The 26,966-nt window shown below is 41.0% G+C and overlaps 1 protein-coding gene across 6 annotated transcripts in view; it reads left to right on the plus strand.

Annotated features, from left to right (window-relative positions):
* Positions 1 to 26,966, plus strand: part of Fars2 (phenylalanyl-tRNA synthetase 2, mitochondrial) — a 389,947-nt gene that overhangs the window by 31,571 nt on the left and 331,410 nt on the right. Inside the window, exon 1 of one of the 6 annotated variants that reach the window (XM_057788170.1) lies at positions 6,393 to 6,410. The exons of the other annotated variants lie outside the window; for them this stretch is intronic. The gene's annotated coding sequence lies outside the window, so the exon portion shown is untranslated. Of the gene's footprint in view, positions 1 to 6,392; positions 6,411 to 26,966 lie in introns of those variants that run through there. 6 annotated transcript variants of the gene reach the window in all.

The raw sequence follows: 26,966 nt of genomic DNA on the forward strand, positions 1-26,966 counted from the left end.
CATGGGAATGGTAAGGTCCTCCATTCCCCAGGTCAAACTCAGAGGTCTGAGTATGGATGTTGACAGTCTATGCAGAAAGTGTCAACTATGGCTTCATCCTCCCAGATGATACGCCACCTGAGACTGCTCCCTTAAAGAGGCAGTAAAATATGCTGCGTTTCATGGATGTTGGTGCTTCTCCATTATAGTGTATGGCCCACATGATCCTAGCTTTTCTGTACTTCTGCCATTCTTCATTTCCCATTGCCCTAGTCAGGTTAATCTCAAAGCCATGCAGGTCCTGGCACATGTTTGTTAATCCTGGCGTACAATGATTCTGTCATGGCAGAATAGTATAGTATTAAGTATGTATGTGTGTGTATGTGTATATATATGTGTGTGTGTATATATGTGTGTGTGTGTATATATGTGTGTGTGTGTATATATGTGTGTGTGTGTGTATATGTATGTATATGTATTTAGTTCATCACACTGTTGTGTCTCTTTCTCATCATTCAACTCCGTCATCCTAAACTGAACCTTTGCATCCCTATTCCTTCCCCACCCGACCCATGGCAGCCACTGTCCTAGTTTCTGTCTCTGTGAATGTCACTAAGTGGAATTATGCAGCATTTGTCTTTTCATGAGTGGTTCATTTCACTTGGCATAGTATTTTCAAGGTCATCCATATTGTAGCATGTTTCACCTTCTTGGCTGGTGAATGCTTCATTCTGTATATACAATACATTTTATTTTCTTTGCATCTTCTGATGGACTTTTATTTTGCTTCTGTTTTTGTCTGTTGTAGATAAAATATGACCACCACAGCACATTATGTCCCTGATTTTAGTCCTTGTGTCCATACATTGCAATGTGGAACTGTTGGACCATATGATAATGTTGTGTTCAATTTTGCAGGCACTTCTTTATTGTTTCCATATGGTGACTGTCTGATTTTGCAGTCCTACAAGCAAGTCCATAGAGGTTCCAGTCTCCACCCAGGAGGTAGATACTTTTGTCCTCAGTGTTGGAAAGAAGGAAGGGAGCAGAGAGTAGCTAAGTGTCATACAGATGAAGTCAGTTCATATGTGTAGTTCGGATTTGGCACTCACCATCCACACTCCACCACAATGTCCCATGAGACACAAGTGTGATAAGGCACAGAGAGTAAGCAGCAGAGCCTGGATTCAGAGGCTGTTGAAGAGGGGGGGTACTGTTAGCCTTTACCCCCTTTATGTAAAAATGCTATTTTTAGAGTAATCTTTAAATGTCATTTATGTCATTTATGCCTTTCTTCCAACTCTCTGAATTTATACTTTAAAATGTTTCCTTTATTTAAAATATTATTTTAAAAATGTCAGCAGTGTTTGGTTTTCTTTTTGAGTTTCTTGAGTAAATTTTTTCTTTAAACCTATTGAATAAATATGCATTTATTCTAGTGAATTTTAAAATATAACTCTATCCCTCTCTGTCAGAAGTTTGCTTTCAAATAAAACTAAACAAAGTATACAAAGTCGATTTAAGCCGGGGAAGCCTGGAGGGGAGCAGTGGTAGACATCTGGGCTTCTTTTTATTCAGATAAAGTGAACTTACAGCTTTTATCCACAGAGGAAAAATAGGAAACATATTCATTTTCCTGCATATATTTTTCTAAGAAAGTGTTGGCTTTCTCTCAGAAGGACGCGTGGGGCTGTGTGGCTTTCAAAAATGGAGCCATGCTTAGGGGTGCTGGCCCAGCTCAGCTGGTGTGTTCCTGTCACAGGGTCTCCAGTGCTTCACATCGACACTAGGGAGGATACTTGAGGTCTCCCAGAGCTGGTCTCATTAGGTTTGCTTTGTAAGCAGGGAGCTCTGCTGTGCTCAGTCCTCAGCTCCTCATACAGGCTTGAGAGGAGAGAAAGATGTCCTATCCCAGTGCCTGTGGCTCACATCCTGCTGAGATGCCGCTGAGGCAGAACACTTCCTGCTATGCAGGAGGCTGAGTACAATCCCAGAAGTAAACAGAGAACCACAAGGAAACAGAGGGATACCAGGGTCTCATCCCCACTCTGACTGGTTTCACACTATAAAAGCTAGCAGTTTTAACATATGGTGAAGGTATTGGGGACTTGGCTATATTCTCCTTAACTTCTTTCTAATATGTTCTTTAAGTCTGTCTCAGGGTTTTATTGCTGTAAAGAGATGCCGTGACCACCACAACTCCTATAAAGGAAAACATTTAATTGGGACTGGCTCAGCAGTTATCATTACGGCAGGAAGTATGGTGGCATGCAGGCAGACATACGCAGGAGAAGGAGCTGAGAGTTCTACATCTGAATCCACAAGCATCAGGAAGAAACTGCTACACTGGGTGTGACTTGAGCATCAGAGAACTCAGAGCCCACCCTCAGTGATACACTTTCTCCAACAAGGCCACACCTACTCCAACAAGACCACATCACCTAATAATGCCACCCCCTATGGGCCAAGCATTCAAACACATGAGTCTATGGGGGCCACAAGGTCTTACTTAAAAGTTTTGCTATGAATAGTCACAAAAATACCTTTTCTTGTGCTATCCTCATTAGCTGAGTTGCTGGGGTATTTCCTTACATATGAAGGGAATCTCTTTTATTACTATTTGACTTATGGTAGAAAATTACTCTTCTTTCTTTGCTTTAGTGCTGGTTGCTATAACAGAAAGATTTAGTCCACTCTGTAGAGTTGTGCGCCCCAAAGAACAGAAGAAGGGCAGAGATTTGTCTGTCTAGATGTCAGAACAAGTTCTAGTCACCTTCTAGATTTGGTGTTGTATTAGTCAGGGTTCTCTAGAGGACACATACACAGACAGACAGACAGACAGACAGACAGACAGACACATATATAAAGGGGATTTATTAGAGTGGCTTACAGTCTGTGTTCCAACTAGTTGGAATGGTTGTCTACCAGTGGAAGGTCTGAGAATCCAGTCATCCTTCAGTCCAGGAGGATGGATGTTTCTGCTGGTCCTCAGTATACACTGGAATCCTGAAGAAGTAGGCTCTAATGCCAATAAAGGAGTTGACTTGCTAGTGAGAGTGAGAGCAACAATTCCTTCTTCCATGTCCTTAATATAGATTATAAGCAAAAGGTGTGGTCAAGATTAAAGGTGGATTTTCCCACTTGAAAAGATCTAGATTAAATGTGTATCTTCCCACCTCAGAGATCTGAATTAGAAGTGGGTCTTCCCACTTAATGGTATAATTGAGAAAAAAAGCTCTCACATGTGTGCCCAACCATTTGGGCTTTAGTTAATTTCAGATGTAGTCAAGTAGACAACCAAGAGTGCCCATCACAGGTGCTTGCTTTCTTGTGTGAACTGCAGACTGATGCCTTTTTGCTGCTGTTTATGATATTTCCCAAAGGCTTCTCATTTAAATGTTCACCTCCTCTGAAGAACACTGTTCTAGCTCTTTCTGCTTGCTGTGTTTGGAAACACACAGCGATGTCACTAAAACAGAAGACCTGGCTTTGTGTGGGAGTGGGCCACAGAGTCTTTGCAGTCTTCTAACACGTGGAGAACAGAAGGGAAGAAGTTGTGCTTCTTGCATTTCTTCTTTTGCTAATGACAATGGCCATGTTGACTGTGACTTTAAGTTACTTAGTAGAAATTTCCTCAGAGTTTGGGGATTGTTTGAAAATGAATGTTTTAAGATCGGCATGGTGGCACATTCCTGTAGAGGCAGAAAAAATATCAGTTCAGAGCCATCCTGGACCACATAGTGAGTCTGTCTCAAAAAATGAAAAAGAAATGAAATAATGCTTAGGTATAATATTTGGTAATATATCATTACTTTGTTTCCTATCATCCTGTGGGAGTACAGTTCATAGTTGAAGCAACAAAAATGCATGACTTATTGTGACCTTCCTACTGTATATGTCTTAGAAATCTGATTGATGGCTAAAAGTCAGGACAAAGCCTTCCCTATCTACTCCAAAACCATTTTTGATGTAGTTAGAGCCTTCAGACATACATTCCGCTATCTGCTGGGAAGCTGATTCCAGCCACTGAAGGTGCCAAAGTGCATCCATGCCCTACAACAATGTTCTAATTGTGTATCACCAGAGCACATGCTCCTAAATATGCTCATGCTTCTCTAGATGATTTATAGCTCTTAATACACTGTAAGTGTTATTCAGAAGAGTGCTACACTGTATTGTTTGGAAATAATAACAATAAATAGTCTTGGTGTATTTACATATGCAGGTTTTTTTTTGGCTCTGATTTTTTTTTTTTGATCAACATTTATTTGAAGTCATGGATGGATACTTCTTGAACTGGATGTATGTGTGCATATGTGTGCACATATAAATATGTAACTATAAAGTATCTAAATGTTATGTCTGTTTGTATCCTGGTATACCTGCTGATTCAGAGTGATATGAAAATTCTCTTTCATTTTGGCTTATGACGTTTAGTGGGGACATCTGCTGCTGACACTGCGTAGTCTTTTCAGTGAGGAGCATACGTGACATGACATTCCTGTTTAGGAAATCTTTTAGCAGTGTAGGGACCCGGGAAATGTTTCTTTTAACCTTTATGCAGATTTCTTCCCTTGGTTAATTTCTTAGGTGACAGCTGTGTATAGAGGTGCGAGTGAGACTTAGGCCCTGACGGATGTAAGACGGATTATTTAGATAATGCCTGGGACATCTGGTCATCTCCAAAGTCTTAGAAAATGAGGTTGTGCTCCAGATGTCTCCTGGAGCAGTTGGCATAGCTTTTCTGGGCTGCACTTGCTTGTTATTCCTGCATCTATCTTTAGTTACTCCTAGATTGTTGACCACCATCGTGGTTAGATATGTCACTAAGAAAAGGTTCAAGGTTATAGAAACAAGACACTTAATTTTCTGATGTCTTAACTTTGCCTATTTATTTATTTATTTATTTATTTACTAATATTCTGACTTGGCGGTGGTGGCACAATCCTTTAATCCCAGCACATGGGAGGCAGAGGTAGGCTAATCTCTGTGAGTTCCACAACACAGAGAACACACAGTTACACAGAGAAACTCTGTCTCGACAGAAAACAAGACAAAACAAAACAAAACAAAAAACAATTCTAGAAATTCGAAATGAAAAGAGTAGCCAAGGTACCAGCAAATTCTCTTTAAAACCTAGCCTGTTGTTTCTTGGAGATGTTCTGCCAGCCCCTCTTCTACAGCAAGCGTCTGGGTCTTCCTTTTCTTCAGCCCCCTCCTCCTCTTCCTGTTCTTCTTTCCTCTTCCCTCTGCCTCTTTCTCCTTGGTTTTTGAGATAGACAGAAGTTTACCATGCCGATCTGGCTGGCCCAGAACTTGCTATGTAGACCATCCTGGCCTCGAACTTTTGATGATATATGCTTCCTCCTCAGATATCATCACGATTAGGATTAAGCCGGAGATGTCAGGTTTACCTTGCCAGCCTCTGGGACTTTCAAAGACATTATCATTTCTACAGGAGTCAATTCTGAACTCATCAAATCTACCATAGGATAGGACGTGTAAATGCTATATGATCTGAGTGTCTTTTTCTTGATGGGACTGCAATGTTTTGGATTTTGTGGTTTTTAATATTTTATATACAAACAGTGAAATAATTGGCATGCAGTTCATATTGTCATAAAATGTATATGTACCTATAAACACAGGCTGAATGTACAGTATTTTTGTCCACTTACATTGTGACTGTTGTCTGTCAGGAGGCCCGTTGTGGAACTTTACACTTACAATGCCATGTTTGTACAGAAAAGTCATAAATTTTGGAGCATTTTTGACTTTGAAATGTAAGGTTTCTCATGCTGTATTAGATAGGATGGGTGATGCAGGGGTGACCAATGTGAAATAAATTTGTTATTTGTCAGATGAACAAATATTCCAGTTTAGTTGATAGACCCACAAAAACAGAAGGTAGTGTTAGGAGGTTTCCCTGGACGTGTCCTTCATGTCAGGTGTTCAGCTGAGCAAACAGCTGAATTTCAATATGTCTCCTGCCCTCTGAGGGTTTACGAGCTTATTCTAAGCTGCTGGCCAAGTGCCCCTTTCTAGACTTCTCCCCAGTTATCAGTCACACCCCATTTCTCTTGTCACTTGTAGACTCTGGGCACAGTCTTCACATTTTGAGGCGATTTTTGGTTGAATTTTCCAGCCTGGCTACTATATATGGGTCCTCAGAAGATCAGACTCTCAGACTCCACCAGTGCCTGTGGAGTCCTGGTGATGGGAAACTATGTTTGGAGAAAGGCTCTGTTTCAGCAACTGAATGGGGCTTTGTGGTCTCCTGGGCCTCTAGGTGCTGCTGCTGCTGCTGGTCTGCTGTGGGCTGCATGGTAATCATAGACTGTTCTGTGGGGAACCTGCATCATCCTGAAGTCAGAGAGTAGCAAATGCTGTTTCCCTTCACTCAACATACAGATTGACGTGTGCTAGTCCAGGTAACTGTGGCCTAAGTACTCTAGGAGTTAAGTTAAAGCAATGCACATATTATGTTAAAGTGACTGGGCATGGCTTGAGTCTGTCAGCACTGGATGATTGTTGATGGGTAAATGGAGTGTTTCCAAGTGCAGTGACAAGCTGAGTACAGGTGTCAGTATAGTGTGGGTGGGAGATGTCTTTGTCAATTAAATTTTCTACCATTTTATGCTAGTTTCCTTGAGTGTCTAGTGCATTGTTGTGGGTGATATGTGTGTGGTGATTTTGGGTCTCTTGAATGGATGAATAAAAGAAATGAGTATTTTGTTCTCTTGATTCCGATGGTACAAAGCCTTGGAATGAAACAATAGATTCCATAGTTGTTACAAGGAGCAGGGGGTCTTTTGTTTGTCTTGGCTGCCCAGCGAAATAACGACACAGAAACTGTATTCATTTAAACACTGCCTGGCCCATTAGCTCTAACTTCTTATTGGCTAACTCTTACATTTTAATTTAACCCATTTCTATTAATCTGTGTATTGCCACGTGACTGTGGCTTACCGGCAAGATTCTAACCAGCATCCGTCTCAGGCAGGAGAACCATGGTGTCTGCCACTCTGCCCTTCTTCCCAGCATTCAGTTCTGTCTACTCCACCTACCTAAGTTCTGTCCTATCAACTAGGCCAAGACAGTTTCTTTACTCATTATCCAATGACAGCAACACACAAACAGAAGGAACTTTTACACCACATAGTTCTCATGATCAAGTGGGAAACCTCCAGCACACTTCACCACTACATTTCTACAGAAGAGTTGAGGGCGGGTGTGTTACATACTGTTCTCATTTCTGGACCAAAACCTTCTCTGGTGGTTTGAATGAGAATGACCTCTATAGGCCCACATAGTTGATATTTTGTTTTGTTTTTTGAGACAGGGTTTCTCTACGTGTAGCCTTGGCTGTCCTGGAACTTGTTCTGTGGACCAGGCTGGCCTCCAACTCATAGACATCTGCCTTCCTCTGCCTCCTGAATGCTGGGATTAAAGGCCTGTGCCACTACCACCCGGCGGGCTCACATATTTGAATGCTTCATCCCCAGTTATTGAAACTGTTTGGGAAGGATTAGGAGGTGTGGTGTGGTTGGAGGAATGTGTTGCTCAGGGTGGGCTTTGAGATTTCAAAAGCCCATGCCAGACTCAGTATCTTTGTCTTTCCTGAACTTGTGGATCAGACATGAGCTGTTAGCTACTGCCCCAGTGCCATGTGTACCTACCTGCTGCTTTGCTTTCTACCATGGTGTTCATGGACTAATCCTCTTAAACTGTAAGCAAGTCTCCAACTAAACGTTTTATGTTTATTATAAAATTAAATTTTATAAGTTACCTTGGTCCTGTTGTTTCATCACTGCAGTAGAACAGTAACTTGGAGCAACTCAAGGAAGGAAGGGTACAATTTGGTTTATAGTTTGAAGGGCTACAGTTGATTAAGGTGAGGCGCGATCACTTTGTCTTCATTGTCAGGAAGCAAGGAGAGGGGCACACAGGTGCTTAGTTCACTTCCTCCTTTTGCTTCAGTCTCCAGCACATGAGATAATGTTACCCACATTCAGGGTGAATTTACTCTTTTCCATTAAGCTTTTCTGGAAACACCTGCATAGACACACTCAGAGATTTGTCTTCATGGCTATTTTAAGTCCAATCAAGTTGACAGTGAATATTAGCCTTCACCAAAGATGCCTGAATTGACCTCCTCCTCCTCTGGGTAGTCTTCCAAGACTTCTGGTGGGACTACCTTCTCCTGTATGGCCTTGAGCCCAGTAGGATTTTCTTTTTTTGAAACTACACAGGTGGTGGCTGACTGGGAAGTCCAACGAGGGACTCCTGATCCCCATACTAGCATCTTTTCTCTCTATCTTATTGGGTAAGCTTGGGGAGCCTTGGAACTTGTGCCTCTTCCAGCATTTTCTGCAGATGCATATTGAGCATCTTTGTGGACCTTACATGTTCTCTTGTCATGGAGCAGAAGTGTGTTTAGGATGATAGCTTCAGTGGACTCTGGTAGAGATTGTCCAGAGTGGTGAGGGCCTGGAGATTTGGACTGAGTTCCAATAGATGGTACAGGATCACAGTTCAGTTCCATACAAAGTTACAGTTCATGTTACTTCTGCGTTTGTAAAACATTGTTTTTTAAAGGCAGAATGTGCCCTAATGAATATGACTGATGACTTGAATGTGTGTGTTTCCACTCTTGTGAACCTAATAAAACTCTCATGTGACCCTCATGCCCAGAGAAGTGATGTTAAGATTGCCAAGGGAGCATTAACTTAAGACAGTTGATTTCTCTTGTGACTGAAAGCTCAGCTTTAGTATTGTCTCTGCCATGCTTTGGTTTTCCTCCTTTCTTTCCATAACCCCTTGACCTGATGTGTTGTGCATATTTAGTTGTGTAATTGAAATTCTGAAGATAAACACGTTAATAGGAAGCGAGTATTCATGATGAATGCCAAATGAAGGGACTTAGGAAACAAAGGAGCATTATCAGTGTCCCAGCCTATGTGTCTGCCTTGGGAGCTGAAGAATTTGTAGGTATCAGAACTCCTTCTATGGTCGCCTGAGGCCCCTGGGAATTGATGGTAACCTGCTCAGCTGTCAGTGGACAGAGCTGCTGTAAGTTCAGGTTTGGAATTCATGAGCTTTACATTTCAGAGGGCTTTTGTTGCATATTTGTCCCTTTGTCCATGGTTTGATGGAAGAACTTACTTTATGCAGAGTGTAAACCCCAAACCATCTCCAGGGTGTCACACTCTCTGTGTCTGCATTTGGACTATCCAACAGCATCACCTTTCTCTGCCTGTCTAACACTCAGACTCTGCTGTCTTTAGTGAACAACAGGCATTGTAGCTACATGGACTAGAAGCTGCTTCGTAAACCCATAAATGATGCCAGGTGTTATGCATTTTGAGGCTTTGGTGCTGGAACCCTGCCTAGGTGGAATGCAGAAAGGCTCCCCCAGTGTATGTGTCACAGCTCTGAGGGGAAAGGCTCCCCTAGTTCATGTGTTACTGTTAGGATTCCAACATTATTCTAAACCCCCATCTCCGCAATCCTGCTCCCCTGCCCAGCAGCCTACAAACAATCAGGCAAACACCTAGCCAGCCCAGGGGTCCTGTGACTGTACATCACTATGTCATGCGTTGTATGGCTGAGTATGACTCTACGCACAGGCAAGTTTTTCCTTTTAAGTAAGCTAGGCTCCAATTTATGAGTATATCAGAATATCTTTAGGAATCATTTCAATGATTCTATCTATCTATCTATCTATCTATCTATCTATCTATCTATCTATCTATCTATCCATCTATCTATCTATCCATCCGTGGAGGAAGCCTTTCTGATAATGTTTGTGCTAGGCTCCAGTCTATCAGCAATCATTTCATTGATTCATTCTCTCTTCCCCTCCCTCCCTCCCTCCCTCCCTCCCTCCCTCCCTCCCTCCCTCCCTCCCTCCTGTCCTTCCCTCCCTCCGTCCCTCCTGTCCTTCCCTCCCTCCCTCCCTCCCTCCCTGCCTCTTTCTCTGTCTCTGTCCCTCCCTCTTTCTCTGTCTCTCTGTCTGTCTCTCTCTCTGTCTGTCTCTCTCTCATCTATCTAATATATCTATCTATGGTCAGTAGTGTTTGGTTCTATCCTAGGTTTCTGGGCTATCCAGATTCTGGTTCCTGGCCATCCAGACAGTGTCAGGCACGGGCTCCCTCTTGTGGCCTGGTCCTCAAGTTAGACCAGTCTTTGGTTGGCCACTCCCACAAGCTCTAAGCCATCATTGCCCCAGAACTTCTTGGTAGCAGGACAAGTTGTGGGTTGAAGGTTTTGTGGCCGAGTTGGTGTCCTAGTCCTACCACTAGGTACCTTGCCTCCTTACAGAAGATGACTGGTTCAGGCTCCATGTCCTTCATTACTAGGAATCCTCTCGAGGGTAGCCCTCCAGGGTCTCAGGAAGCGTCCAGTGCACTAGTTTTCTACATTGCTCCCCAAAGTCCCCCACTACTGTCGTCTATGCCATACTTTCTCCCTTAGTCCTCCACCTGATTTCTCCCCCATTCCTATCTGCCCCCAGTCCACCCACAAAATCTACTCTTTCCCCTTCCCAGGGAGATCTGTGTATTTCCCCTAGAGCTTCTCTAGGTCTATGGATTACAACATGATTATCAAGTTTAACAGCTAATATCCATGTTTACGTGAGTGAGAACATATCATATTTGTCTTTTTGGGTTCGGGTTGCCTCACACAGGATGATTGAAATTTTTTCTTTTTCTTTTTTTTTTGATTTTTGAGATAGGGTTTCCCTGTAGCTTTGGAAGCCTGTCCTAGAACCTGTTCTGTAGACCAGGCTGGCCCTGAACTCACAGAGATCTTCTCATTTTTGCTTCCTGAATATTTGGATTAAAGGACAGCACCACCATCATTGGCAGCTAACATTTTTTTATTTTTTTTTGTTTTCATGTTTTTTGAGACAAGGTCTCTCTGTGTAGTCCTGGAACTCACTATGCAGACCAGACTGGCCTCATACTCAGAGATCTCTGTCTTGTCTTTCAGAGTGCTGGGGTTAAAGTCATGTGCCAAAATGGAATTTTTTGAAAGTCAAAATGGTATAATTCTCATGATAAACTTGACATGAAAAATGAGGAAGTCAAATATATGGAGAATTTGGAAACTTGATTGTAGCTTTGAAGAACTACTTTAAATGGAAGATGTTGAATAATATCCAGTAAGAAATAGGACAGTTCTGCATAAATCAATCGATTTTGTCAGTGCAGTTCCAATTCAGGAAACAACAGGAATTTTAATGCTTTTTTAGGGGGAGAGATTTAAAAGCATGGTATAAGAATCAATTGTGAGAACAATCGCTAGGGAATTTAAAGATAGTTAAGCTATGGAGGGCAGCTAAATTTACTGGTTGCTAGAGAGATTATCAAACTACAGTAATTTAAACATTGGAACCAAGTAATTTAAACTTCTTGCTACAGCAGAAGAAACAGGAAAACATGTCTATGGAATAAAATATTGTTCAGGAATACACTAGAAATGGACCTAGAATTAGATTATGATGCTGATTTTCAAATCAATACTGTGAAACATTTTTTTTTCTTTAACGTGTGTGTTTAGGGAGACCATAATAAACTATGGATATTATTTCTAGTTCTTTCTTTATATCCAGGTGAATGTCAGAGAAATAAAAGATTTAAGCATAAAAATCATAAAACATAAAGCTTGTGTAAAAACACAGGTGGTTTTATTCCTAAGTTTGTTACTCTGAAGAGCTTCCCACGAAGCAGGATATAATGCTCCGATGTTGTAATCATTGATAAGTTTAGCATATGACATTTTGGTCTGATTAAGAAAAAGTGTACAACTGTCCTGAAACATTTATTCACAAGTTTGACAATTTTCATAGCATATGCAACAATGGAAGAGCTGCTAGTAACAATGTTAAATAATTCATAAGGATAGTGAAAAAAACTATCAAATAGATTACATTTGTAGTTTCGTAAAGCACAGGTATGTAGGCTCATGGGTAATTAGCTGACAGGTATGCCAGTGAGGCGGTGCCCAGTAAGCAGGGCAGTGGGAAGCTCCCAGCTGCTCATGAGAGTTCCGGCAAGTCAACCTCATATCAGAACGTGAGGTCAGAGCCTTTTTTTCACTGCTGTATTCTGAATGTGTTGCGATGTTAGGGCCCAGTAAACCCATGTGGAAATGTGAGTGGACAGTTGTTCTTCCTAAGGATTCTTTCCTGAGTGGAGCAGAGCATGCCTTTCTCCAGCGTCTTTCCTGCTGCTGTTGGTCTTTATTCCCGGAGGCTTGTTCAAACAGAGTCCTGGCAACTCAGAGCACACCAGCCACTTATCAATGATTGGGAGGGAGGAATGCCCAGAAGTACCACCAGATTATGCATCCAAGGCAAGCTGTAATTAAATCCAAAGGAGGATGTGTCATGAAACATAAGGGATACTTTACCAATAGATTTATTTCCTAGATGGCTTTCCTCCACTCTGCCAAAACGTATCACAGGAAACTCTTTTAGGAAAAATGATAAGAAATGACAAAAATGGAGAAGTGGAGGAGGGTCTGGTTTGAAGTGTGTGTGTGTGTTTCTGTGTGTGTGTGTGTGTGTGTGTTGGGGGAAGCAGGGGACACCGACTGACAAGGATTGTTTGTTTATGGTGGAGACAAACCTAGGATCTTGCCCTTGATAGGCTTGTGTTTTGTCATTGACTTACTCCTCCCAACAGAGCAGCCAAGTGTGCCATTTAAAGGGCTTTTTCTTTTCATTTGTGTGCATTGAAACATAATCACTAACTTTAATGTTAATCAAAAATTTCTGCAAAATGATCTTTATTAGCTGTGTTGCTATCCAGTCATCAAGTTTACTTATTATCTTGACTTTGGAATATATGATACTGTTCTTAGCTTTGGACTTGCCCTGTTTTTGACCTTGGTTTATTTAGCTCAGAAAGTTGTATACCTGTTTTTAATCACGAGTGTAGAGGGTGGGTCAAACAGTTAGAAAGGATGGGAAGGAGTTCCTGTTTGGGTTTGACCTTGTTAAAACTGAGGTAGTAATAGCTATCCAGCTTGCTTTGTTTTGCTGCTGCACTTCTGTTTCATGGTGATATATCCATTGTGGTCTTATGTGAATTTACTCACTGTATACCTGATTGGGGTTGGAATTTAGCATAATTAGCTTTCCTTACATCATAGAGTCCTTTGAATACTCATGGGCTTTGTGATGCAAACATTCATCTACAAACAAAATTGAGGAACATAAAGCTTGACTCTAATGAACTTTCTATTTATCTACAGTGTTTAATACTTGTAGGTGATTTTGACAAAAGCAAATAACTTGGGACCATCTTCTGGAAGCAATTCAAATTATGAATAAAGCTTCAGTTTTTCTGAATGTATCTTTAATTCAGAAGTATGGCAGCTTCATAATACATTCATTTATCCCCAGAAATTAAAGCATAACATTTTCAGTAATAATTTCCTCTGGGCTTTGCTTACTATTAATCCATAATAAGTCTTGTAACTTACGTTTCTGTGATGTTTTCTGTTTCAGAAGACTTTTTTCATACATTCTCATTTAAATTTTATGATAATTCTGAGAAATCAGCTGGGAATTGCCTTTATTATCTGAGGCCTTATTGTTTGATATTTGGAGACAATATTGCCAGCCTAGGGAAGGCGTTAACAATGGTGTCAAATATTAGAGTAAGATGGCAGGAAAAGCAAGGGAATATCAATGTTTCAAGGATGTAGCTTGTTTCTGTAGCCATGAGGGATGTGCTCAATGAGGAGGGTTTTGAAAATAGGATTATTCTCAGGATGTGGTAGGAAATGTGGAACTGTCTGTTCTGCCCTCTATTCTATGCTCTTGTTCCCTGAAGAATCATCTGTTAGGTTTTCAAGGCCATTGTTCCAAATGTAAATTTCAAGAGGTCCAAATGGGGTTCAAATAAAATATAGTTTGGCTACTTTGCACAAAAAGTACTGAAATAACTACTGGAGACCTGGTGCCAGACAATAGACCCTGTCCCTCACTTAGGCTCTCAGTTGCTCACCAAGCTGCATGTGTGCTTGTTCCAGAGGATCCTGGGCCTTCATGAGAGGTGCCATGGCATAAGCATCCTGGACACCTTGTGTCTAGTGGTGTACTAGGGCAGTGTAAGTTACTAGAAAGTACAGAACTGTGCCAAGTGGCTAGGATTTGATGATTCTGGAATGGTTATGTGCCTGTTTGAAATGTTTTGGGAAGCAAGGCAAGCTCTTCTATAAAGAGCAATGAATAATCACTTTGTTATGGTTTGAATTTGACATGTGTCCACAGGCTTATCTTGTGTTTGCCTGTTCTCCCCTGAGAATGTTTTGGCAAGCTCTGTAATCTTTAGGAAGTGGTTCTATCTGGGAATCAGGTCAATAGAAGCCTTTAAAGGTTTTACTTGGCCTCTGTTTCCTGGTCTGCAGTCATGTGAGCACCCCTTGTCCTATGCTCCTGTGGTTATGAGTTAAGTTGGTCTAGCAGACCTTCCCCACCAGGGTGACCTGAAACCCCCAGAAACTCTGAGCTGTAAATAAATCTTTCTCACATTTGTGTCAGATATTGTGAATGTAGTTTTTACATTTCAAAATAAGCATCAGAGCTTTTTGTACAGATGACAATATATTCAAATGTCATCTGCTTTTGTTGTTATAAATGCCCCTTGTCATCAGGTTGGGATCTGCCAGAGTCTTTCAACAGGAGACTGCTGCCAGCTAGCTCTGGTTTCCTTGATGCTTCCTCAATTATTGCTGGTTTCTTTGCTCTCTATTTGTCCATGAACATGCACTGGAAAAAGTGTACTTCCTGCCTGGCTACTGGCTAGTCAGTGTTTATTTAAAATATAATTCATAGTATATATATATATATATATATATATATATATATATATATATATACATTTGTCCCACAGGAAGCAATTCTAGAAGACAATACCCTAGTGGGCTGAAGGAGCAGAATGTGCTTCCACAGCACCTGAGTATTAATTCAAATAGAATTCGTCAAATAGTAGGGAAATATTCTTTTGATGTTGAATGGTAGAGGTAAGCATATGACTAGTGTGCTTAACCCACCTTGTGCCTTGTCTCAGTTTATTTCACATGCTTAAGCTTCTGTTTTAGAGATTAGGAAGTCTACAATCAAGCATGTGGTTTAGGTGACTCATGAGGGCTCATTTTTCTTTGATGATACCTTGTTTGTTTCCTCACTTTCTGGAATAGGCAAGTTAGGTCTCTACTTCTCACACAGACACTGGTCTCATTTATAATGTTCTGCAACATGACCTAGTCACTTTCTAGAAGGCACAACTGCCTAATGCTGTCATGATGGACATTTTGATTTCGGTTTGACACAAAGATTCAGCCCATAACAGCAAGTAGCCAAGTCTATCCAGAGTCACTGGAAATCCCATAGTTACCAGTGAGCAAGGGAATAAAAAGTGTAATGGCTTTTTTTTTTTTTTTTGAATTTTCGAGACAGGGTTTCTCCGTAGCTTTTTGGTTCCTGTCCTGGAACTAGCTCTTGTAGACCAGGCTGGCCTCGAACTCACAGAGATCCGCCTGCCTCTGCCTCCCAAGTGCTGGGATTAAAGGCATGCGCCACCACTGCCCGGAAAGTGTAATGGCTTTAACCTTTTCCTGAATCCCATGTTTCTCTCTTGTTACTATGTATGTATATCTCAGGCTTAATTACATTGAGCTAATTGACTGCATTTCCACCCCGATTCTCAGAGACTTAAAATCTAGTTTGTCGCCTCTTCTCATTTTATTTGCAGAAGGAACCTTTGTGGTATGACCCGGATGCATAGGAGCTGGACACAAACAGAGAGGCAGGACTGTGAGAAGTGTTGATGGGGGATATTCTTATGTTGTCTTTCCTACTTACAACAGTGGTTAGGAACTGTTTCTTGTGTGTGAGGTGAAAAGTGGTCAAGTAACTAAGGTTTTGTACTATGCTATGTTGTATCTACTTCCTCTACACTTGCTTCATAACTTCTGTATCTAGTTACATCATCTTTCCAAGTTATGTTTACATCCATGTAGAAAGCTGTTAGCTGATTGCCTAGGTTGGGAGCTTTCTGTTGTCCCTAATGTGAAATCTAGTTGGCTCTCTGAACCTTACCTGCCATCTCCCCTGAAGATGTGCATTGGAGAACAAGTCAAATGGCTTTCTGTAAAGAGGAGATCACACTTCCTTTGTCACCTACCCCTTGAGATTATCATGTTGAGAGATGCCATCTTGCAATCTTGCAGCAAGAAGGATGCTGCCAGCAAGCACTGGCAAACATCTGCCTCCTTTGCTTCCTGTGTACCTCATAGTTTCAGATCGAAAAAATTGATCATTTATTAAAAATGACTTTCACTGTGGATAATACATACTTTAAAGTAAACTAGTTTTTTTTTTCTTAAAACAAGTGTTAGAACAATGTATGATTATGGCACAGACCTGTAGCATGACAGTCACTTTTGGATACTCACCATCTTCCAGGATGGCAGCTCCGATGGACGTTTTTCAAAGTGGCTTCCAAAGTCAAAAGTGAAAGGAACTGCTAGCATACTGTGAGTCTGAGCCCCCATCCTCACATCCTAGGCAATCTCCAGAAAGCTCAAGTTGCACAGCCAGGGATGCTTTATTAACACTTCTCCCCAGTGCTGAGTCTACCTGCAGCACCCTGCCCTTTCTGCCATCGGCACCGTGTGGACCTGGCAAGGTACCCACTGCTGAGCCTACCTGGATACTCACCTGCATGGGACTCCTTTCAGCTGAGTGCAGCTTGCATGCCACATTAGTCTGTCAGATCTCTCAGCCACTGCAGAGCAGGAGCTCTCTTCCTGCAGACTCTTCCTGCAGCTCAGGCAGCAATGTCCTCGGCAGGTGTCACTGTATGTTATCACAGTGGTTATGAACAAAATGACCCTCTTGTTTATGAAGATACCATCTATTTGATAAAAGCTTTCAGTGAATAATTGTTAAAGAATTATTAGAAAAAAGAATAAACCATAAATGGTGAGCATATGCAGTATTTGTATTAGGTATTGATGGGCAAATTACTGAGAAAATAATCAGTATCTTAGAATATGGAATCAGTAAAAATGTACTGAAATTTATTAAATGTGTGATAACATTTTTAATGTTCTTCTGAGAGAAAATGAAAGCATGGGCTTTTACTAATTAGACTGGCCGAGGTGGAAGAGAAAGCCATGCTTGCGAAGAAGTGGAAAGTTGCTTTTCCTATGTTGTTGATGGTCAGTCTTTGTGTAGGGTTGTTTGGCAGTACGTGGTGACACTATGAAATACACATTTATCTGTGTGACAGTTCTCTACTATCTACCTAACTCTACCACACAGGTCACAGCCCGTAGGAGGCTGGTCCACATTGTCCAGTTCAGTACCATTTATTTCTTTAACTTGCTGGTGCAATGCATGCTCTGCATCCCTTTCCTCTGGTGTGTAACTCTCTGGAATTGGGGATTGGTTGTAGCATTGGTATAAGAAAACAGCATCTTGTTTTGGTTGGCCCTTGTGTGACTCGGCAGATGAAGCCTAACCCAGGTGGCTGCGGTGGTACTCTTCTGTAGGTTCTTATGCTGAAGAATTGGGGTGGTCTCTCCCAATATTTCTCTAGCAGGGACAGGCAGGATGAGCCTGGAGCTCCTCCTTATCCTTCTTGCCCACCATCTTTGTATATGCTCTAGTTTCCAGGGCAGTAGGCTTGACCCTGTTGTCCACATGGGACTAAAGCTGCTCACAAAGCAGCAAGTTACGTACCTCCCTCAGTTACACTTAACAGGCATGTGGGGGTACATAATGGTTGTGTTGTGGGTCACCCCTCTAACCCTGGCAACATTTTAATCTGTTTATATACAGGTAATATTAATTTACTACAATCTTGTGATGACTTCAGATTCTCTTTAATCAATTCAAGTAGTTAGTGCAGTTATCTCCCGCTTTCAGCCTAACCTCGCATTAAGGGCATTGCAGACATTAATTATTGAGTTGATTTGTAAAAATCCTGGTTGTGGTTAATCAGCCTAGACTGTTCACAGATGTAGCTCTCAGCGGATGCTTCTTAGCTTTAATTCTTTATACTGGTGTGATATCTCAGTTACCAAATTTCAGGGAAGTCATGTATATCTTTTTAGTGAATTAACTCTGTTTTCCTAAGATAAATCAATAAGAAAAATAAGAGCAGCTGACATTTTTAATCTTTCATTTTTTAAAGAACACTCTGATAATACTGTTATAGGAATTTCACATTCTGTTTTTAAGAAATCTTCATTGTTAGTTCAGTTTATGAAGAATAGAAATAGAGGAAAGCTGACATTGTAGATTTTAAAGATTATGAGGAAATTTCCTTTGGGCTTACAGTGACCTGGATAACTGAATACCACACTCTGAGTTTGTTTTTCCTCTTTTTTTTCTTATCTTCCTTCCTTAAGTATCTAGACTATATAACTAGGAATTCGGGGGAGGGGGTAGTTAAGCCCCCACTACTATTTCTTTGAATTGAGTCCCTTGGCACTGAAGTGACCTGTGCTTTCCTGAAATACCATACTGGACACTGGCTCATACTATGGACTCAATAGCTTTGGGGAAGTTTTACCTCTTTCAGAGATCATAATAAGAAATAAAAAAGTCCTTGAAATTCATGATATTCTTTTTGATCACTTTAAAGCACCCACTTTAGTAGATCTTAAGATAACTAAATGAATACTGTCTGTTTTTGCTAAAGGAGATGTCTGATTTTACTGGGTTCTAATACAGGATAGCATTAATAAGTGGCTTCCAGATTCTTTATATTATCTTTTCATCCTTTTACTGAAGATGAAAAAAATATTTTAATTTTAGCCAGAGACTAGTTTGTCTTCATTCTTATCACTTTTTTGTCCTCAAATTCACCATGGAATATGTTTGAAAATGACCACCTAGGACTTACATTGTTTTTTAAAACCATTAATTGATTAATTTTTCTGCATTCTATTCAGTTTCCCCTCCCTCCCTCCCTCCCTCCCTCCCTCCCTCCCTCCCTCCCTCTCTCCCTCCCTCCCTCTCTCCCTCCCTCCCTCCCGTCCTTCCTCCCTCTCTCCTTCCCTCCTTCCCTCCCTCCCTCCCTCCCTCCCTCCCTCCCTCCCTCCCTCCCTCCCTCTCTCCCTCCCTCCCTCCCGTCCTTCCTCCCTCTCTCCCTCTCTCCATCCCTCCTTCCCTCCTTTTGTTCCTCCTTTGCTCTTCCCACCAATCTTCCCTTTCCTTCTTCTCATTCACTCTTCCTTTCTCTTCAGAAAAGGGCGGGCTTCTCATTTATGTCAGCCAGCCAATGGCATATCAAGTTGCAGTAAGGCTAGACATTTCCTCTCCTATTAAGGCTGGTTGAGGCTACCCAGTAGGAGGGAAGAGCTCCAAACACAGGTAACAGGGTGAGAGACAGCCCCTGCTCCCACTGTTAGGAGCCCCATAAGAAGACCAAGCTACACAACTGTAACACATATGTAGAGGGTCCAGGTCAGTCCCATGCAAGCTCTCTAGCTGGTGAGTCAGTTCCCTTTGAGCCCCTATGAGCCCAGATTAGTTGATTGTGTGAATTTTTTTTTTTTTTGTGTGTGTGTGTGTGTGTTGTGGGGCATATGTTCTTTAAGAACAGTCTTGCTTCTCCATGAAATTCTGGCATGGAAGATATAAAGCTATAGGAACTTTTTTCACCCCTCTTAAATAGGACCTAGAGTTTGCTTTTCCGTTTTCAGTGTTCTAGCCCAGTAAAATGAATAGCTTGAGAGTGAGGAGACCCAGGCTCTGGCTGACATCTGCTCCTAGGACTCCCTTAAGACAATGGACTTACACTCTTCCATATTTTCAATTGATCTCCTTATCTACAGGGTTTTTGAAATATCACTGTGTAGTAGGGAGCTGTGGGCTGTGTTCCTGCCGCCCCAGCTCATGGTCGCCTTGCTAGCTTATGCCCCGAAATAATTACACGGAAACTGTATTCTTTTAAACACTGCTTGGCCCATTTCTATTCATGTGTGTAGCACCCCAAGGAGCGCTTACCGGGAAGATTCTAGCCTACGTCCATCCTGGGTCGGAGCTTCATCGCGTCTGCCGGGGAGAGGGGAGCATGGTGTCTGCTCCAGAGAGCAGAGCTGTCGAGTCTGAGCTCACTTCCTCTTCCTCCCAGCATTCTGTTCTGTTTACTCCACCCACCTATGTTTTAACCTATGAGGGCCAAGCAGTTTCTTTATTATTTAACCAATGAAATCAACAGATTGATATGACACTCCCACATCATCACTGCACTACTTACCTTCATTATTGTGTCTTTATAGTAAAGTAAAGGAACAAATACGATGGAAATGTATTTTTGTTGTCTTAGCATCTCCTATTTCACCTCTGTTGGCTTTTAAAAATTAAAATAATATTGAAACAGCCTCTTGAATGTTCCAGACTGGCTTTGAAATATCCACGTAGCCTAGGATAGCCTTGAACTTCTGATCCTCCTGCCTCACCTTTGTATTGTGGGATTACAGGTGGGTGTCATCATATATAGATGGTGCTGGACATCAAATTCAATGCAAAAACCATGCGAAGTGAGGACTCTACCAGCTGAGCCATGTTCATACCCTCTCTGTTGGCTTTTGAGGTATACTGAATTTTTTTGAGGCATGTTGAGTTAAGAAGCGTCCTTTCTAAGAAGGGCCATTTTGAAGAGCAACCGACTGTAGGGGTGCCCCATCCTCAACTGGAAAATTGTAACACAACTTGTACACCCAAGGCTCAGGGAGCATCACTGAAGTGGGGATGGAAAGATTGTGAGAACTAGAGGAGCAGCTCATTTCATGAGATAGTGTCTACCATATATGACAGAGAGTGCACTCATAAAATATATACGATTGCCTAAACACTTCCACAGTGACATTAGTTGACACCTAACGTGGATATGGGAAATCTCATAAGACCCTGTAAGGATGCTTACTTACGGGGCCAAGGTTACCTGATATGGCCACAAGGAATGAAACCAGGCTTGGGTTGGAAGGCCACAGTAAGACTGAGTCTTCAACAATTTAATTAGAGCAGTTTCTTCACCAGAAACAGAATGTAATGACAATTTACAGGATCAATGCAGTTGTAGTTGCCAGGATACAATAATATCTGCAAGTTATACAGAATACAGAAGATTAATGTCTAAGACCAATTTTTCTATCAAGCTTCCAAGTTTCCTTGACTTCCAGGGGAATATACAGAGAAACAGAAAGCAGCCTGCATTATTCAGGGTTCTCTAGAGTCACAGAACTTAGGTAATGTGTAATCTATCTTTCTTTCTTTCTCTCTTTCTCTCTCTCTCTCTCTCTCTCTCTCTCTCTTTCTTGCACACACACACACACATTATTGCAATGACTTACAGGCTGCAGTCCAGTAATGGCTAGCTAGCATTGAATGTGAAGTCCAATTATCTGAGTTGATCAGACCCATGAGCTAGGTGTCTCAGCTTGTCTTCTGTATGTGCTAGGATCCCAAAGAAATGGGCTCCCTAGTGAAGAAATGGATGTGCTGGCAAGGCGAGGGCAAGCAGGTAAAGGAACCTTTTCTTCTTCCATTGTCCTTATATAGTCTTCCAGCAGAAGATATAGCCCAGATTAAAGGTTGCTTTCCTACCTTAAGAAAAGAACTGTAGTTCATTTCAGATATAGTCTGAACGCTTCACTGCCTGAGGTCGTGCATTGGTCTCCCAGGAACTGGAAGGCCCATTGTGCCCCAGGAACCATAAACTGAACCATAGACTCTAGCCTGAAACACTTGTGCCTCTCCAGGCAGGTAGGCTGGCCAAATCCATGGTTCCCTTCAAGGCTCCACCCTAAGATGAACTCTAAGCAAAGTATAGCACTAATAAAAGGGAGAATCAGTCTTTTCCTGTCTTAATTAGGGGTTCTATTGCTTTGATGAAACACCATGACCAAAAATTAGGTTGGGGAGGAAAGAGTTTATTTGGCTTTCACTTCCATATCACAGTTTATCATTGAAGGAAGCCGGGATAGGAACTCAAATAGAGCAGGAACCTGGAGTTAGGAGCTGATGCAGAGACCATGGTGAAGGATGCTGCTTCCTGGCTTAGTCCTCATGGCTTGCTCAGCTTGCTTTCTTATAGAACCCAGCCAGGATCACCAGCCCAGGGATGGCTCCACCCACAATGGGCTGGGCTCTCCCCATCAATAGCACAGCAGGATCTTATGGGGGCATTTTCTCAATTGAGGTTCCCTTCTTTGGTATAACTCTAGATTGCATCAAGTTGACATATCCAGCTCATCCTGATAGGCTTTCCAATCTCAAGTATTCATTCTTAAGCACATATACATATGAGTAACACTAAAGGCACCTAGTAGGATGTATTTATGTATGTGAATACACACAGACATTTAGCAATAATTAAGAAGTCATGAAATTGAATAGGAATGGGTGGAGGGTCTGGATGTGAGAGACTGTGGGAAGAAAATGTAAATACTATAATCACCCATGAAATTCTCGATCAAATAGTAAAATAAATGTTAAAAGAGAACCATTCATTCAACCTGTTCCAATGTAGCCTGTGGAATTAAAAACCTCGGTTATGAACCTGATTGCCTGTTCGGAGAATTTTACCATTGAACGTTTTCTGAGTTTTGTTCTACTCTGCTCGTCTTTCCCTGGACCTATCTCTCGACATGACCATGTATGCCTTCACCAGTCAGCCTTTCCTGTGGAAGGCAGTCCTGGAGCAATTCACCCTCTGAGTGTCCTGAGTGAGAACTTTCTTATCTTGTTCCCTTTCTGATACAGTCCTTCCTCTGATGGGTACTTACCCAGTTCAGAAACTCCTCTGTTTCAGTTATTCTATATTTAGTCCTCTGTAAACATCATTTTAATGGAAAAATGCCCAACTAACAGTCAACTTAGGAACAGTTCATCAGGGTGGGTCTTGTAATTTTAGCCATGCTCTCCTTACTGAGTCTCTCTGACTGTCAGATAAGATTCAGAACTTTGAATGATTGAAATAAGAAGTGAATTTTCCAGTATGTGGGTTGACTGTGCTTATTCCGTGCTATGGTAGATACGTCTTCCAGCTGTCTTTTACATAACGGTTGTGATGCAAAATGTTTGCTGCCCATCTCCCAATTGTTTAACTCTCTGCCGTCTGTTTGCCAGTTCTGACACTGCCTGGCATTCGCATAAACCACACAGGCAAATATTCTTTGGGATTTAATTTGGTTAAGCACTGCCTGGTCATGTAGATTTTTGTCTTTTTAGTTTTTTTAATTTTTTTTTTATCTTTTGAGATTATATTTGCATCACGACTCCTTCCCTTTCCTTCATCCAAACCTTTCCATACACTCCTGTTTGCTTTTATTCAAGTTAATGGCATTTTTTCATGAATTGTGTTGAATTATATAAGATATAATCCCCTCAGTTTATAACGTTCTTTGTATGTCTGTTCTCAGGGCTTCTTGGAATGGTTAACTAATTGATGTGCTTTTCCTAGAGAAGATCTTCTCTTCTTCTCAGCATTCCTTAGTTGCCTATAGTTCTTTCTGTAGTGTTGTCAAGGCCCCTGGGCTTTCTTTCAATTTGTATCTTGGTTTTATTTTATTTATTGAGACATGGGCTTGAACTATTGATCCTCCTGTTTTTGCCTCCAGAGTGCCAGTCAAACACTGTTGTCTGCCACCGTGTTTGACTGGAAGATGTTTATTGAGCTATTTCTGCCCTTTTGCCTCAGTATTATGTACATTATGTACTGAAGTAAGAAGATGCATTTTTTGTTTGTTTGTTTGTTTGAAGGCAAGGACATTTATGATAGCTGTGTGCGTGAAAGAGACCTTCCTTACATGATAATGGGGCAAATGTCCACTGTGCTTTAATTTCACTCAAATCTTGGGAAGAAAATTATTCATGTTAGGATAAATATAGGAATCTTATGAAACATAAAATAATCCATCAGTAGATGGTATCAGTCAAATTTCATAATCCTTTGAATTATTGCAAAGTGTATTTTTCAGTATGTATTTTTTTATTCTGCCTTGATGATGGGTATCAGATTTGAGTAGAATATCAGAATATGCATACACTTGGCTTTACTATGCTCTAAAGGACTTAAGTGTGGCTGTGGTCGATAGTAACTTGGTGATTCTTGATTTTCCAGCATATTTTTTTCAATCTTATTTCTCAGAGATTGATATTTTGAAGCTTATACTTAGGTAAGTTTTGATTAAAAAATTAAATTTTCTCTTATTTTGCTTGGCTGTTTTCATTTTTCTTCACAGAGTTTTTTCCTGACTGAGGGGTTGCAGTTTTAAGGTACTGTGTAGATGAGAGAGTAACCAGAGCTAGAGAACACATCTTTGGGATTACTCACATGTCTGTCTCCCCGATATCTAGCCTGGTTGAGCCATGTAGGATTCCCTGGTCACAGGAGAGGGCTCAAATTATTGTATTCTGCAAGTGGCTAGTTAGTAATAAGCCTGAAGAGGCCAAGTAGTTTGTAATTATTTATTAAGCCTCTGAATGATTATTTAGAAGTGGCTGTGGGATGGGGCGGTACAAAGAAATCTCTGCTTATAACACCTTTTACTGATTTGTTCGAGTTATATCAGAGAAATTAGAAAGCAAGTAAAAGATCTGATAACTAAATGATGTGCAGCACGTTGGCTGTACCTGAGATGTGTAAGATGCAGAAAGACTTATATGTGGAACTCACCCATCTTGTGTAAGCCAAATTCCTGGGTGTTGTCCTGTGTGCTTTTATCTGTCTTGCTTTAGCTGGAGCATGCTGTTCCCTCTGGTTCAAAATGATTGAACTGAAGATACATTCAGAATATAAAATAATAAATGGAAAGGTTGAAGTTTGTTTTTACTTTGTTATCTATCATTTCAAGTTGAGGTTTTCTAGGCTAGAGTGTGTCTAAGCAAGGACTTTCTTGTTAGGCACCCAGCCTTCTTCTGAGGATCTGTGTATGTGGAGCAGAGGCTAGTATCTTTCTGAATCGTTACCTCTGAGTATGGCTGGTTCTTTCACACACTTTTTTTGGAAAGGTTTGTTTCTTGTTTCTATGCTTTTTAGCACTCTTTGCTTGTGTTATTTGACTAGTCCCTTGATAAGTCAGAGAAGACCCATCTGTCCCTAGCCAGTCCATTCTTTAACTAGGTTAGACCAAAAGCATGTTCTGTCATTATCTGTACTGACTGTGAATTCTGCTGAGGCTCATCTTGTCTGATAGCACTTACTGTATCCACATCTCTGTAGGCTTTAGACTCTTCAGACTTGACTCATTGAACAGAAGGTTAGAGTCTCATCTCTTTCCTCTCCAATGAATCTATTCCAGGCAGTCTCTCTACCTGCCGCATCGCCTCTAGGATACCTAAGAGTCTTTAGGGCTGCCCTGATGTTAGTCACCTCTTCTTAGAGATGCACTTTAGGTCTTATCAACACCACTCCCCTCCAGACATATGCATTTTAAAGCTTTGATGTGAGTTCTGATTATTTTAATAACAGGAGTTTTTACAATGTAACATTTATTTTTGTGCCTTCTTCATTTTGCATAGTTTTGTTTTAGAAAAAGTATCTGGCAGTGTAGAGGAACCTATTTTTATAGGTTTCTTCTGTAAATTATTATGAAGAGCATCTCAGCATGGCTCACACACACTATCAGAAGGAGACCTACCTGGTATTGTCTCTTCTGCAGACCCTTCCTCTAGCTCTTCCTTTGGTCCTCTCTGTTAAAATTTAAACATATAAACCTTTTGATGTTTTGGAAGCCATCCTAAAACCCAGAAGCTTTAGTCTGTCCTAAAAATGCTTCTATGTATATGTCAACATGCAGGTACAGTATGCCTTTTATAGAGTTACTCACTTATACAAAATATTTGAAGCAACCTACAGATCTTCAGAAGAAAAACAAGTGTCGATATTTTGGTTCTTTTAGATGGTAAACTGGACCTGTCCTCACTGCTGTGTAACCATAGGATGCCATCATTGCAGATTCTTAATTTAAAAAGATTCAAGTGGTGTGTTAAGAATGTGTTTGAAAATTAAGTCTGAGGATGTGTGGATGGTCCCATATGTATGTATGTGTACATATGAAGCACATGTGGAAGGTATAGGGAATAGTGTAAGCTTACCATTTAAATTTCTCTTATTTGAGTTTTATTTCCATACACTGAGTTATATGAATTATGTGAGATTAATTTATTATGTATCCTTGGCTGGCCTGGACCTTTATTTACAGAAAGGCTGGCCTTGAATTCATAGAGATCTCCCTTAATCTGCCTCCAAAGTGCAAGTGCTGTTGTGCCTGACAAGATGAATTTTTAATATATGTTTATAAGTACAGAATTAAAATCCACAAGTCTGTAGATGTAGATGGGATAACACATGTAAAGAGCTTCAACAGCCCTAGTATCTGTGATGTTCAGAAAGTGGCTGTGGACATGGTGGTAATGGTGATTGTGATGACAAGATTTTACCCTAAACAAACCCTAGAATCAGAAACTGTGGCTTCCATCCTGCAGAGTATGTTAATAATCTTAAAGAATATAGCCTAAAGTAGGAGATATTTAGTAGTTCTTGTGCATAGTTTTCCTTGGTTCTCTGTAGTATTTTCTTACTGCTTTTAAAGGGAAAATAATTATAAATCACTTAACATTAAGGAAACTAGTCAGAAAAGTTATATTGCCAAGCAGTGAAAAAGAATGCATCTGGCCATGTTGGTAGTCTTGACAGGTAAATCCTGCTTCCCTCTGGTTTTGTGGAATCCTGGTCATTGCTGCCTATTTCTTATGTGCATGTTTGATCTATCTGAAAGGCAAGGTGTTCTGTATTGATTAGCGTTTGGTGATTTCCCTGATGATCTGATGACTTATATGACACTAATAGAAGTGAATTTGACTTGTCAGACCAGTCATCATCCATTAACATTTGGCCTTGAGAACTTAGGTTTCCTAGACACGTGTACCCATGCCCTGCAGAGCTACA

This window comes from Chionomys nivalis, chromosome 13 (assembly GCF_950005125.1).
Source record: "Chionomys nivalis chromosome 13, mChiNiv1.1, whole genome shotgun sequence".
Lineage (NCBI taxonomy): Eukaryota > Metazoa > Chordata > Mammalia > Rodentia > Cricetidae > Chionomys > Chionomys nivalis.